Below are 11024 nucleotides of genomic sequence, written 5' to 3'. Positions count from 1 at the left end.
ATCCCACGCATCCTGAGAGCAGTTTCACCAAAACACCCAGGGGAGGGTTTGAGGGCCCAGCTCCTCGGGCAGCTGCAAGGGAGGCCGGGTTTGTCTCCAGGGCTTGGGGTCTGTGTCATTTCCACTTTAGTAAGGACGGTTTGAGTGCAAGTTCCAGGAACCAAACTCCCAGCTTAGGCAAAGCTGGGGGTGCGCTAGCCGGGCCTGGGAGGTGAAGAGGTCCCCATAGACACAGAGGACCCTGGCCCTCTGCACCATTCCCACTCTTCTTGACAGAGTGCTGTCCTTCTCTCTTGCCACACTGCAAGGCGCCCCATCCATGACCCACAGTGGACCAGGCCTGAGCCCCGGCTCCCCCAAGCTCAGAGCAGTGGCCATACTGCCCAGCCTGCCCCTCATCACTGGGTATCACAGGCCCTGGGTTCCCAGAGCCAGGCACCACCCTCAGGAACCCTCGGCCATTCCTCCAGCCATGGATCAAATTCTGTCCCTCCCTGCCCCCATGGTGGCCCCGTGTCAGGACGATGGCCGTGGCCAGCTCGGTCCTGCTGTTGCCTCCGTGCTCATGCTGGACATTATGTGCCATCCTCCTGGGAACACGAAGGCCCTGTTCCTTTTGCCCACGTGAAAAGCCCTTGTTAATCTTGCAGGAGATCTTTCTTGTCCCCTGCCTTCTTGGGTTGCCTCCGCACCAGGGTGTGTGCCCCATGTGCTATGGGCTCTCCCTCGACTAGACTATGAGATCTTCAAGGGCAGGGGTTTGGCTCTTGGATATTTTACCATAATTGCTCTTCCCTACCCTCCCTGGCCGGCCCCCACCAGTCTCAGCTCTGCCCCAGCACGGTTGACCAGGAAGAGGACTTGCAAAGGCCATAGCCAGTCTGCAGGGACTGAAAGCAGAGCTGGCTCCTGAGTCCTCCCTGTCTGCACCTCCAACCCACAGTCTGACATCCTGAGCAGAAAAAGCTCTTCTCTGCTCAGTCCTTTACTCCCAGCCTCCCGTGGGGCAGCTTAGCTCCTTCCATCCTAGAACCCTAGAACCTCATCCACAGTGAGGAAGAGCCCAGTCACCACCACCAGGGCCAGGCCGGCTCAGGCAGCCTGTGGGGGCCCGCGCCAGGTGGCGCTGTGTCTGATCGGAGTTACCCGGTTTGGCTGCCTTGCTGGTGCTGAGTCCAGCACACAGTAGGGCTAATGAAAAGGTATTAAGGACCCTCTATTGGGGAGCCCTTCTGAGGCAGCTACTCAAACCTGGCCTCCAAAACTGTCTGAGCCAAACTAGGAAGGCACGAGGACTGGGGGCCAGGAGGGGCAGCTGTGGCCTTGAGTGTGATGGGGCAGGGTCCTCTGTCTTCCCCGCGTGGAGGACACCTGCAGTGGGGGGCAGCAACTCTGTGTCAGCTGCCTCCTTCCTCATGCCCTTGTTTCCTTACATGGGCACCCTCTCTGACCTCAGGGAAGAAGGAAATGCGGCGGACAGTTGTCTCAAGGTCAGCTCCGCCAAGCCACCTCCCCAGGACCCTGAATTGGGAGATGGTGGAGGGCGGGGAGGAGAGTCCAGAGGAGAGGGCTTCTGCATCTTTCTGTGAACTCAGGCAAAGCACGCCGCTGCTCCCGAACATGTCCTCTGCATAAGCTGGGATGCTGGGTATCCCCACACCATAACGTCTAGGTGCAGCGCGGCAAGACGGAGAGAGATCAGCGCGAGGTCATGCCAACGGGAAGTTAGTTCCAGGTCCAGCCAGGTTAAGCTGTAATCATACCAGCGTGTAGGAATGTCAAGGCGCCCGTAGGGGAAGGTGCGGCTGTGAGGCACAGGGACGAGCTGCGTCAGCAGTAGGTTTGGGAGCCAGAGACGCGTAATCTTTACGGACTTGTTTAATCGAAACTGGCAGGACCCCATGAGACACCCCTGAGGTCACGTCCCTTCCTGCCGCAATGATAGAAAACAACCTCACCGTCATTAAGATGATGGAACTCTTTCTCCTTCCGGAGTTAAGACTCCTTTTAACGGATCATCATTCGTAATCAGGTGGCGCCCGATGGACGTGGGAAACAGGTTGAAAGAGTTCACTGCAGTTACCCAGCTGCGCCACTGGGTGGCGTGTGGGCTCCACTCGAATGCCAGGAGAGGGCCCGGTGACCGCAGGTGGTCGGGCAGAAGTGGCTCGGCCCCGCTGGGATCTTTGGGTATCTCACCAGGGAAGGCTTCTCCGGCACAGGGAGTGACACAGAGGGGCCTCCTGCCTTCAGAGCTTTGCCCAATGCCTCACACATGGGGAAACTGAGGCCCAGAGACAGACTGTGCCTTTGTAGTTTATTGAATCAGAGCTGAAGGAAAGGGGATGGGTGTGGCAGAGACCCCCTCTGTCCCTCACTGTCACTGTGGCTGGGTGATGGCTGGGCCCAAGCCGTGAGAAAAGGTCTCCTCTGCCCGGATGGAGGAAGAAGGGGCTTCTGTCTGATGCCCTTCCTAGCCATCACCAACCCCTCCACCCCTTTTGCTCTGCTATGTTCACCAAATGCCCAGAGCCTTCTGGGTCCCTTGGTAGCAAGACTGCACCAGAGAGGGACACATGCTGGGCAGGAGCTGAGCTACCATGGCAGCTCCCGGGGGCAGCTAAAGGGATGGGGGATGTCATGTCACAGGGTTACAGGAGAAGAACTGCAATGTCATCACATGGTTAAAAACCATCATGTTCCTTTAATTAGCTTCTGTCTATCTGGTACATGCCTAGGTTTCCAGAAGCTGCCGGTAGCACCCCCAGCCTGACCCAGCTCCCCAGCCTCCCCGCTGCAGCGTTCCTGAATAGACATGCTTATGGAGGTGGTTCAGGGCCTGGACCTTGCAATTTGGCCCTACCCGTAGCTGAAATTCTGCAGCTGAATCCAAGGAGGGGCCACCCCAGTGTGCACCAGCACCCACGGTCTTGGGCACGGGCCTTCTCTCTGCCTCAGTCTACTTCTCTGTGTACTGAGGGGCATGCAAGGATGCTCTCAAAGGCCCTAGGGAGCCACTGCCTCATCCTAGGCAGGGGGACAGGGAGGGTAGAAGGGAGAATTGAGGAAGGAGACCCAAGCCACTTTCATGTAATGAGAGGGCAGGTCATGAGGCTAAAGTCGAATCCTGGGGCGGGGGGGGTCCCTGCCAAACCAGGCTTCTTTGGTATGGATTCAGGAGACACAGAGGTGGGAGAAGCTGGGATCTTCGGGCAAGGGCAGAGCCCTGCCAGGGCACATGCCTTCTGGGAGCAGCCAGGATGTCTGCTTTCAGCAGAAATTCAGGTTTAGTTCTGTTGCATGTGTTTTTGCCATACATCTCCTGCGTGCCCGGCCCTGGGCCAAGCCCTCCTGCTCTTAAGAACCTGGAGTGGGGTGTGGCAGGGGCCGGAGGGCTCATGTCCTACAGTGACAAGGCAGTGCCTCCAGCTGGAAATAGAGGGGAGGAATTTATGAGGGGTCTCCTAGCAAATGGGACCTCGAGGAAGTTACCAGCATGATCAGTGGTCCGCCACATACCCTTCCCCGGCCTAGAGCCACCAGGCTGGAGTTTTAAAGGATGAGATGCAGCCAAGTGGGGAGGGCCATTAGGATAGGGAACAGTGTAAGGAAGGGTCCTGAAGCTCAGAGCAGCCCTGCTTCAGGAGCCAACAGCAGCCAGGGTTGTGTGAGAAATGGTCTAGTCCTACCTCCCATGGGTTCCAGAAGAGGGCCAGATAAAGCAGGGTATGAATGGCCCTAGCTCTGGGGGGAGCTTTGTCTATAAAGCAGTGGGCTTCCTCCAGGAAGCAGCTGGCTCTCCTCAGGCCTCCAGTGCAGTCACAGTTCCTAAGAGACCTGTGTTCTCAGTGCAGAATTCGGCCAGAGTATTCTACAGCCCCGGGTCAAAACACTTGTGTGGCCGAAACCAGCCAGACTCCTGGGATCTCTGACTGGTGCAGTTTGAATGAAACATTTGCCTTTTATTTCACACGTAGAGGTGAAATGATGCTCTAGAAATAAATTCACACTAAAGTGTAAATGGCTACTACAGACCATTCCTTATTTTGCAAATGTTTATTGAGAAGCAGTTGGCCCAGCAGTCAGAGGCTTCAACCTGGGCCGTTCACTCTCCTTCTGGCCCCTCTGCTGCGGGAATGAAGTAAGGTGGCCTGGGTCTGCGGCCTGACACATAGTACAACTCCCTTACATCGTACTTCCCAATCTTTTGCTGTCGTGGAACACACAGAAAATAATATGATTTATCGCACATTGGGACAAACTGGGAAAACCATATGGGAGTTAGTGAAAACATTCATTACATTATCTTTATATGTACATTGAATTATAATAAAAATAATTCAAAAATATTAGGGGAGATACTAAGTGTGGAATTGGTGTGAAACATCAAAATAGAGCCTTTTCAAAAGAACTCGTGCTGGCATTTAGGAACATACTTTTTGGTATAAGTTTGTTTGCTTGAACGGGCTACAATCAATTCCTGATCCAGACTTTTAGATGATTCCTCAGCTGAGTGAATGGAATTGTCCCCGAGGTCTGCAGGTGACTGCCCTTCCCAGCGGGCACCCAAATGCCTGTCTCGCAAGGTCTGCACATGAGTTCAGAAATATTTAGTTATTAGGGTCTGGGTGTCAAGAAGGACTCTCATCTCTGGAATTTTATGCCAGTAATGTATTAGAGATCTGGGACCTTCAGACACTTGTGTGTAACTGCGTACCTGCTTTAGACCTGCGGCTTTAGGCAGAAGTCTAAGTTGGAACATTTAAGAGAATGTTAAATGCATCATCATATTTCAAATTCAGTATTTGAAATTAAAAGTCTCAAAATGACTTTATGAGACCACTGACATACTTAAGAAGAAAAACATGTATATTAAACTTATCAAAACAGTTTAAAATACTGGAAGGTATTAACTAGGTTTCCTTAACTAAGTTTTCAACTCAAGCTGAACGTTGATCAAAGGCCCATGAAAAGTGATTGCTGGCTGGGGCACCTGGGTGGCTCAGTCGTTAAGCATCTGCCTTCGGCTCAGGTCATGATCCCAGGGTCCTGGGATCGAGCCCCGCATCGGGCTCCCTGCTCGGGGGGAAGCCTGCTTCTCCCTCTCCCACTCCCCCTGTTCGTGTTCCCTCTCTCACTGTGTCTCTCTCTGTCAAACAAATAAATAAAATTTAAAAAAACGTGATTGCTGGCTATACACTAGCACCAAATAACCTAAAATAAAATTAAGAAAACAATTCCAGGTACAATAGTATCAAAAAAGAATAAAATACTTAGGAATATAAAAAGTACCAGATCTGTACACTGAAAACTACAAAACATTGTTGAGACAAAATTTTAAAAATCTAATAAAAGACATACCATGTTTAATGGGTCAGAAGATTTAATATTCTTTTTTTTTTTTTAAGATTTTATTTATGAACTTGAGAGTGAGAGAGCGCACTTGAGAGAGAACATGAGGGGCGTGGGGCAGAGGGAGAGGGAGAAGCAGGGGCTTCTCAGGGCCAGGCAAGGCACAGGATGTGTGGTGCTGGAGACGAGGAGTCCCGGCCTGGGAGCGCCTCGCTGTGGCAGGCCCAGGGCCACGCTAGCCGAGGACCAGCTGTTCCGCTGTAGGACGGCCTGCCTGCTCCCCGTGGGGGACAGAGAACCCGAGCCGTGGCAGGGACAGAGAGGGCTGCAGAGTGGAGAGCGACAAAAAGGCTGCCATGGCCGTGTAGAGACCCGGGCTGACGTCGGCCACACGCTTGGCTAACTGAGTTGGCCGGAGTCCAGTCTGGAAAACAGAAACCACGTTAGGTGTTGCACAGAGAGAGGACTTAATTCAGGGACCTGTGACAAATGGTCTGAAGGGCTGAAGGAGTAAAGAAGGGCGATGAGAGGTAACCCAGAGATTAGTAACTGCAGGAAGTCGACACAGCCCTGAGGGCCGGGGGGGCACATGAGGCGAGGGGGTGACCCCGCATCCCAGGAGGGCATCACTGCTGACCCTGCGGCAGGGGGCCAGCTGCCAAGGGGGAAACCACCAGGAGCCCCTGGTGCCCACAACTGCCTGTGGCAGCTGGAACCACTTCCCTCGCAGAGGGCAAGAACAGTGGCTTCTCCCCCCCACTGTCCCCCACCTTCCAGTATCCTGCCAGAGCCTACCGCTGGCCAAGCAACAAAGCACAAGGAGCCAGGAGCCTGGGAGATGATGCAGAGCAGAGCAGACGAAGGCCAGAAAGGTGCTGTTTAAGAAGTTTTAGTCCCCAAATATACAGCATCTTGTTTCCACCTGTGTGTGTGCAAAGAAAGATACCACACACACACACATGCACACATACACGCACACCCACACGCACACACACACACACACACACCCCTGCCATTTACTTCACTCTAGATGTATATGTTCTCTAGAATATTCATATTCTTACCTTACTCAACGCCTAGAAGTCATTGCTTTTCTCAAAAAAAAAATTCTCATTTAGAAATAATAAATTGCAAGCATTTGAAAAATATTTTAGGGGCACCTGGGTGGCTCAGTTGTTAAGCCTCTGCTGTCGGCTCAGGTCATGGTCCCGGGGTTCTGGGATCGAGTCCCGCGTCGGGCTCCTTACTCAGCAAGGAGAATGCTTCTCCCTCTCCCACTCCGCCTGCTTGTGTTTCCTCTCTCGCTGTGTCTCTGTCAAATAAATAAATAAAATCTTTAAAAAAAGAGTCTGTTAAAAAATACTTTAGAACATTCCAAGATGCAAAAGTGAAATGAAATATCACCTGGAATGCTCCTAGCCGGGGGCGGCCAACGTTAATATTTTGGTGCAGGCGTGCCCTCCCTGGCTGTATTTGTAAATGTGACAGGGTGACAGTGGGGTCTTGGCAAGTCCATGGAGAGCAGAGTCGGCCAAGAATCCCCACGACAGGAGGTCCAGCCAGCCGGACTCACCAAAGGGGCGCCCTGCTGCTACTATCAGCCCCTTGCCCACTTGGACGATGGAGGGGAAGGGAGGAGGGTGCTCTCAAACCAAACCAAGGGGGACATGAAGAGAACTGCCACAGAACTTGGCTGGGTCCCCTGGAGTGCAGGGAGGTGGGCAGCACCAGGTCTGGGCCCGGAAAATCGAAGAGCAAGACCTATAGCGGGAGCTGCCTCTACAGCAGAGGGAGGAGAGAGAGCAATGGAGGGCACACAGCCTTCCATGGACACCGGGGTCCAGCCGGGGGCAGCCGTAGGAATGGGATCTCCAAGGGGCCATGGAGGACCAGAGAGGCACGAAGACCTCCCCCAGGGGAATTCAGGGTGGGTAGACAGCCGCCGGCCCGGAGCTGAGCTGCAAAGGGCCAGCAAAACAGAAAACCCCATCGGGGAAGCACAGGTGGAGTTCCCAGCACAAAGACACACAGGGAGAGAGTGGCTGCCCAGGGCGGTACCCTCACAGGACTCTGGTGGCCTAGGATTCTGTCTTCGTCTTCTAGTTCCTCTGCACACTGGTCCTGGGCAGAAGAAAAGGGGTGGGGGTGGAGGGGGGCAGAGAGAACAGTTATCAGATGGAAGAAAAGATAAAGTGAGGAAGAGCGAACATCTCTGCTTTTCCTACCATGCCCATCCCTTCCTACGGATGAGCAGAGCGATCAACAAGCAGCCGTATTTTAACTTCCCTCTGTCCCTTTAATTCACTCTTCGGTGCTAGTTCTTACCTGGTGGAAAGCCCAGCAGGGTGTCAGGTCATTTCTTAGGTGATAACGCCTGGCTCCTACCCCACTTGTATCCCACCCTCCTCTGCTCCAACCTGCTGCAGCCCGGGAGGGGTGGCATGGTGGTCTTCTCCCCTCTTCCTCACGCCCCTGCTTGCTCACATAGTTTCTGACCCTCCTGGAAAGAGGACAGAATGGCAGTGGGAAGGACTATAGGAGGCAGGTCCCGTGGTGTGACCTGGCACGGGCTTTCTCAGACAGGTGTTCTCATGATTTTTACGGCGATTCCCCACCCCTACTCCTCCCTGCCCTTCAGGGGCTTCGCTGTGAACCTTTGGCTTGCAGACCCTCAATGAGGAGGATGTGGCTCTGGCCACCTCAGCTGCTTTCTGGAGAAACTGGGGCTGCCAACTGCCACACCCCTCCCCAGCCCCTCCACGGGGTCCTCTTGCTGCAGGAGCTAAAACCACTCCAGCCCCTTCCCTTGCTGCCTAGCCCCTGTCTGGCCCATGGCGAACTTTTCTGGCATCCTTTGCCATGACCCACTTGGGTTCCAACATGAAGGCAGACTGCCAGCCTGTCACTCACTCTCTGGATTCTTCAAGCTTGAATCTGAGACCAGTCTGTATGCCCCTCCCACCTGGGGGTCACAGGTTAAACTCTTCAAACAGGCTCCTTAAAGCCCCTGAGACCAGCTGTCCACCTGTGCCTTAAGATCCTCTGCATCCTCCGATGGTCAAGTGGAGAACCAGACTTCTCAGCTTCTAATAGACTGCACTTGGCCCCTCATTCTAGGCTCTAGGGTCCAGCCCCTCCCATGAAATGCGGCATCTACCGTCTATGGGGCCTCCGATGACATTTCCAGGGTCACACCTGCTGCACACATGTGAAGCCAAAGGGCTTCATACCGTATCCACTCCAAGAACATCTTCCTACATTACTGTAGGTCCACATTGTAGTTTCCACATGGCAGATCCCAGAATACCTGCAAGGCAGGTGTGACGAAACCCCCTCTAGCCCAGCCCCAGGCCCTCTGTTCCTGTGACACCTTGACCGGGGAGCAGCCTCCCCAGGCAGGCATCAGCCCCGGGCCCTGAGCATGGGCTGCCGGCCACTGAGGTCTGCTGGGCACCCCCACCAGCGCCTTCGCTCCCACCCCAGCTCTGCTCCTCCCTGTCTACGCAACCACATCCTAGGAAGGTTTAGAATGAAGTACAGAACCATTTGAGAATGAATCAAACTCGTAATAATTGTTCATGTAAATGTGCGCATATCTCATGTTCCAGGTGTCTTGTCAAGTTTAAAAGAATTTGGCTTAGTAAAGAGGAACATGTGTCATCAGTTGAGGTCTGTGATTTTAAGTCAAAGGCATCCGAAATTTACCAACAATGTTAAAATATTTGAGAGAAGTTGGGGCGCCTGGCTGGCTCAGTCGGTGGAGCATCTGACTCTTGTACATTCGAGCCCCATGTTGGGTGTAGAGATCACGTAAAAATAAAATCTTTAAAAAATATATTCGAGAGAACTTAAAACACATGGTATTTCTAAATTTAATTTTTTAGGTTTATGAGAGTTAGTTAATATTCAGGAAGATTTTATATAAATCAAATAACTGAAATATATAAAAGGAAAATAAAAACTATCATATTTATAGATACAATTTTAAGGGCTTACGGGTATTTAATTATCAAGAAATAAAGGCACACTTAAATTGTTAAATATATAAGATAAAATATGTAAAATCTAAACATTTGTTGGCTAACATTAAATGCTTAAGTAAAAACTAGGTTTTTGTGAGTTTCATGAATTAGATATTAAACTTGTAAGCAAAGTTAACTTTGCACCATAAACCTTTGTCACGGGTGGTTAAAGATGCCAGAGAGGAGGCTTCCTGCAGGGGGCTGGCCAGAGGGAGCCAGAGTGACCCCAAAGCCATGATTAGAACAGGGCAAGTCTAGTTAAGAGAAGACCTGATTTCTCCCCCGGAGTCACTATTTTTATCTATTGCTCTTAATTTTTCATTATGAAGGCTGTCATTTCAAAATCTATCATGGATCCTGTTATTTAATAAATCTACTCTTCAGTTATTTGTAAGGTTGGATGGCCTCAAGCAGGAGTGGGGGAGGATTTGCCACGAAGATGCGAGGTCTCAGCTTCCAGGCCCTTCCATGGCCCTGGGAGGGGCCCTGGCAATAAGCATAGCTATGTGTTGTGTATATCTGGCAAACTGAGTGTACAAATAATCATCTCAAATTTGCATTACTGAGACCCAGAGACCACTTTGCCGGTTTGTGGCAGAATCTAGCTCTGTGGTTCAGACAGCGGTCTGGGAGCCCCCCAGAACCAGGTGGGGCCACACCCTCATGACCTCTGCTAAACCTCATTACTCCCGAAGTCCTCACTCCAAATCCCATCGCAGATAAGGACTTCAACATACGAATTTTGGGAAAACACAATCTGCCGATCACACCTCTGCCCCTGAAGGCCTTGTGGAGAGTGAGCATGGGGTGAGGGGATGTGGCAAGGGGCGAGATCTCTGCTGAGCACAGGCCAGAAGAAGAGAAAGCGGAAGCAGGCCTGGAAGGTACCCAGGCCATGAGACAGGCACATCACAAGGCCTCCTTCAATCAGAAAATAGTCCTCTGTGACTCCACACTGCTGCATTTGGCTCCCACTGTGGGCAAAATAATGTCGCAAATGAGTGTATCCAGTCTGTGCCCTGAGGCTCCTGAGGGCTGGAAGCTTCTTGGAGGAGCCCGCAAGAGGAGCAGGGTTTGGGGAGTGGAGACGAAGCTGTCCTGGGCCAGGGGGAGGCAGGCTGTGTGGGAGAGATGGGAAGGCTCTCTGGATCATAGCCAGGGCCTGAGGCTCTCCCTTAGTAGCCACTCATCTGAGATGGGAACGAGGCAAGAAAGACTTGTCCAATCCCTCAGCAACCCCGAGGGGAGGTACCGCGAGCCTACTTCACAGGTGAGGGGGCTGGGCTTAGCGGCGTGCAGTGACTTGCCACAGCTTCCAGGCCAAGCAGTGGACTTGAACTCATGCTATGTGACCTCACAGTGCCCACTGAGGGCCAATTCCTTAGCCCCCCCTGAGTCCCTGCACCACAACCACGGCACACGCTATCCACTCCAGAGGCCGTCAGCTAGATCAGGCCTCTCACGAGCACTCTGCCTCTGGTGCTGCAGGGGGGACCCCCCCTCCTCCGAGTCCCTCAGTCCTGCTGTGGGTTCCCCGGGCTCCAGGCCAACCAGTCCAGCACAGATGGAGTGTTAAAGGCACCGGGTGCCCGGTGGCCTGGCCCAGCGTGGGCCGGTGATGGCCAGTTCTGCTCCAGCTGAGGAGTGATG

The sequence above is a fragment of the Callorhinus ursinus genome, unplaced genomic scaffold (genome assembly GCF_003265705.2).
Source record: "Callorhinus ursinus isolate GAN/ISIS: 27379988/994484 unplaced genomic scaffold, GSC_fseal_2.0 scaffold10, whole genome shotgun sequence".
In the NCBI taxonomy this organism is placed as follows: domain Eukaryota; kingdom Metazoa; phylum Chordata; class Mammalia; order Carnivora; family Otariidae; genus Callorhinus; species Callorhinus ursinus.
Note: the sequence above shows the minus strand (reverse complement) of the source record.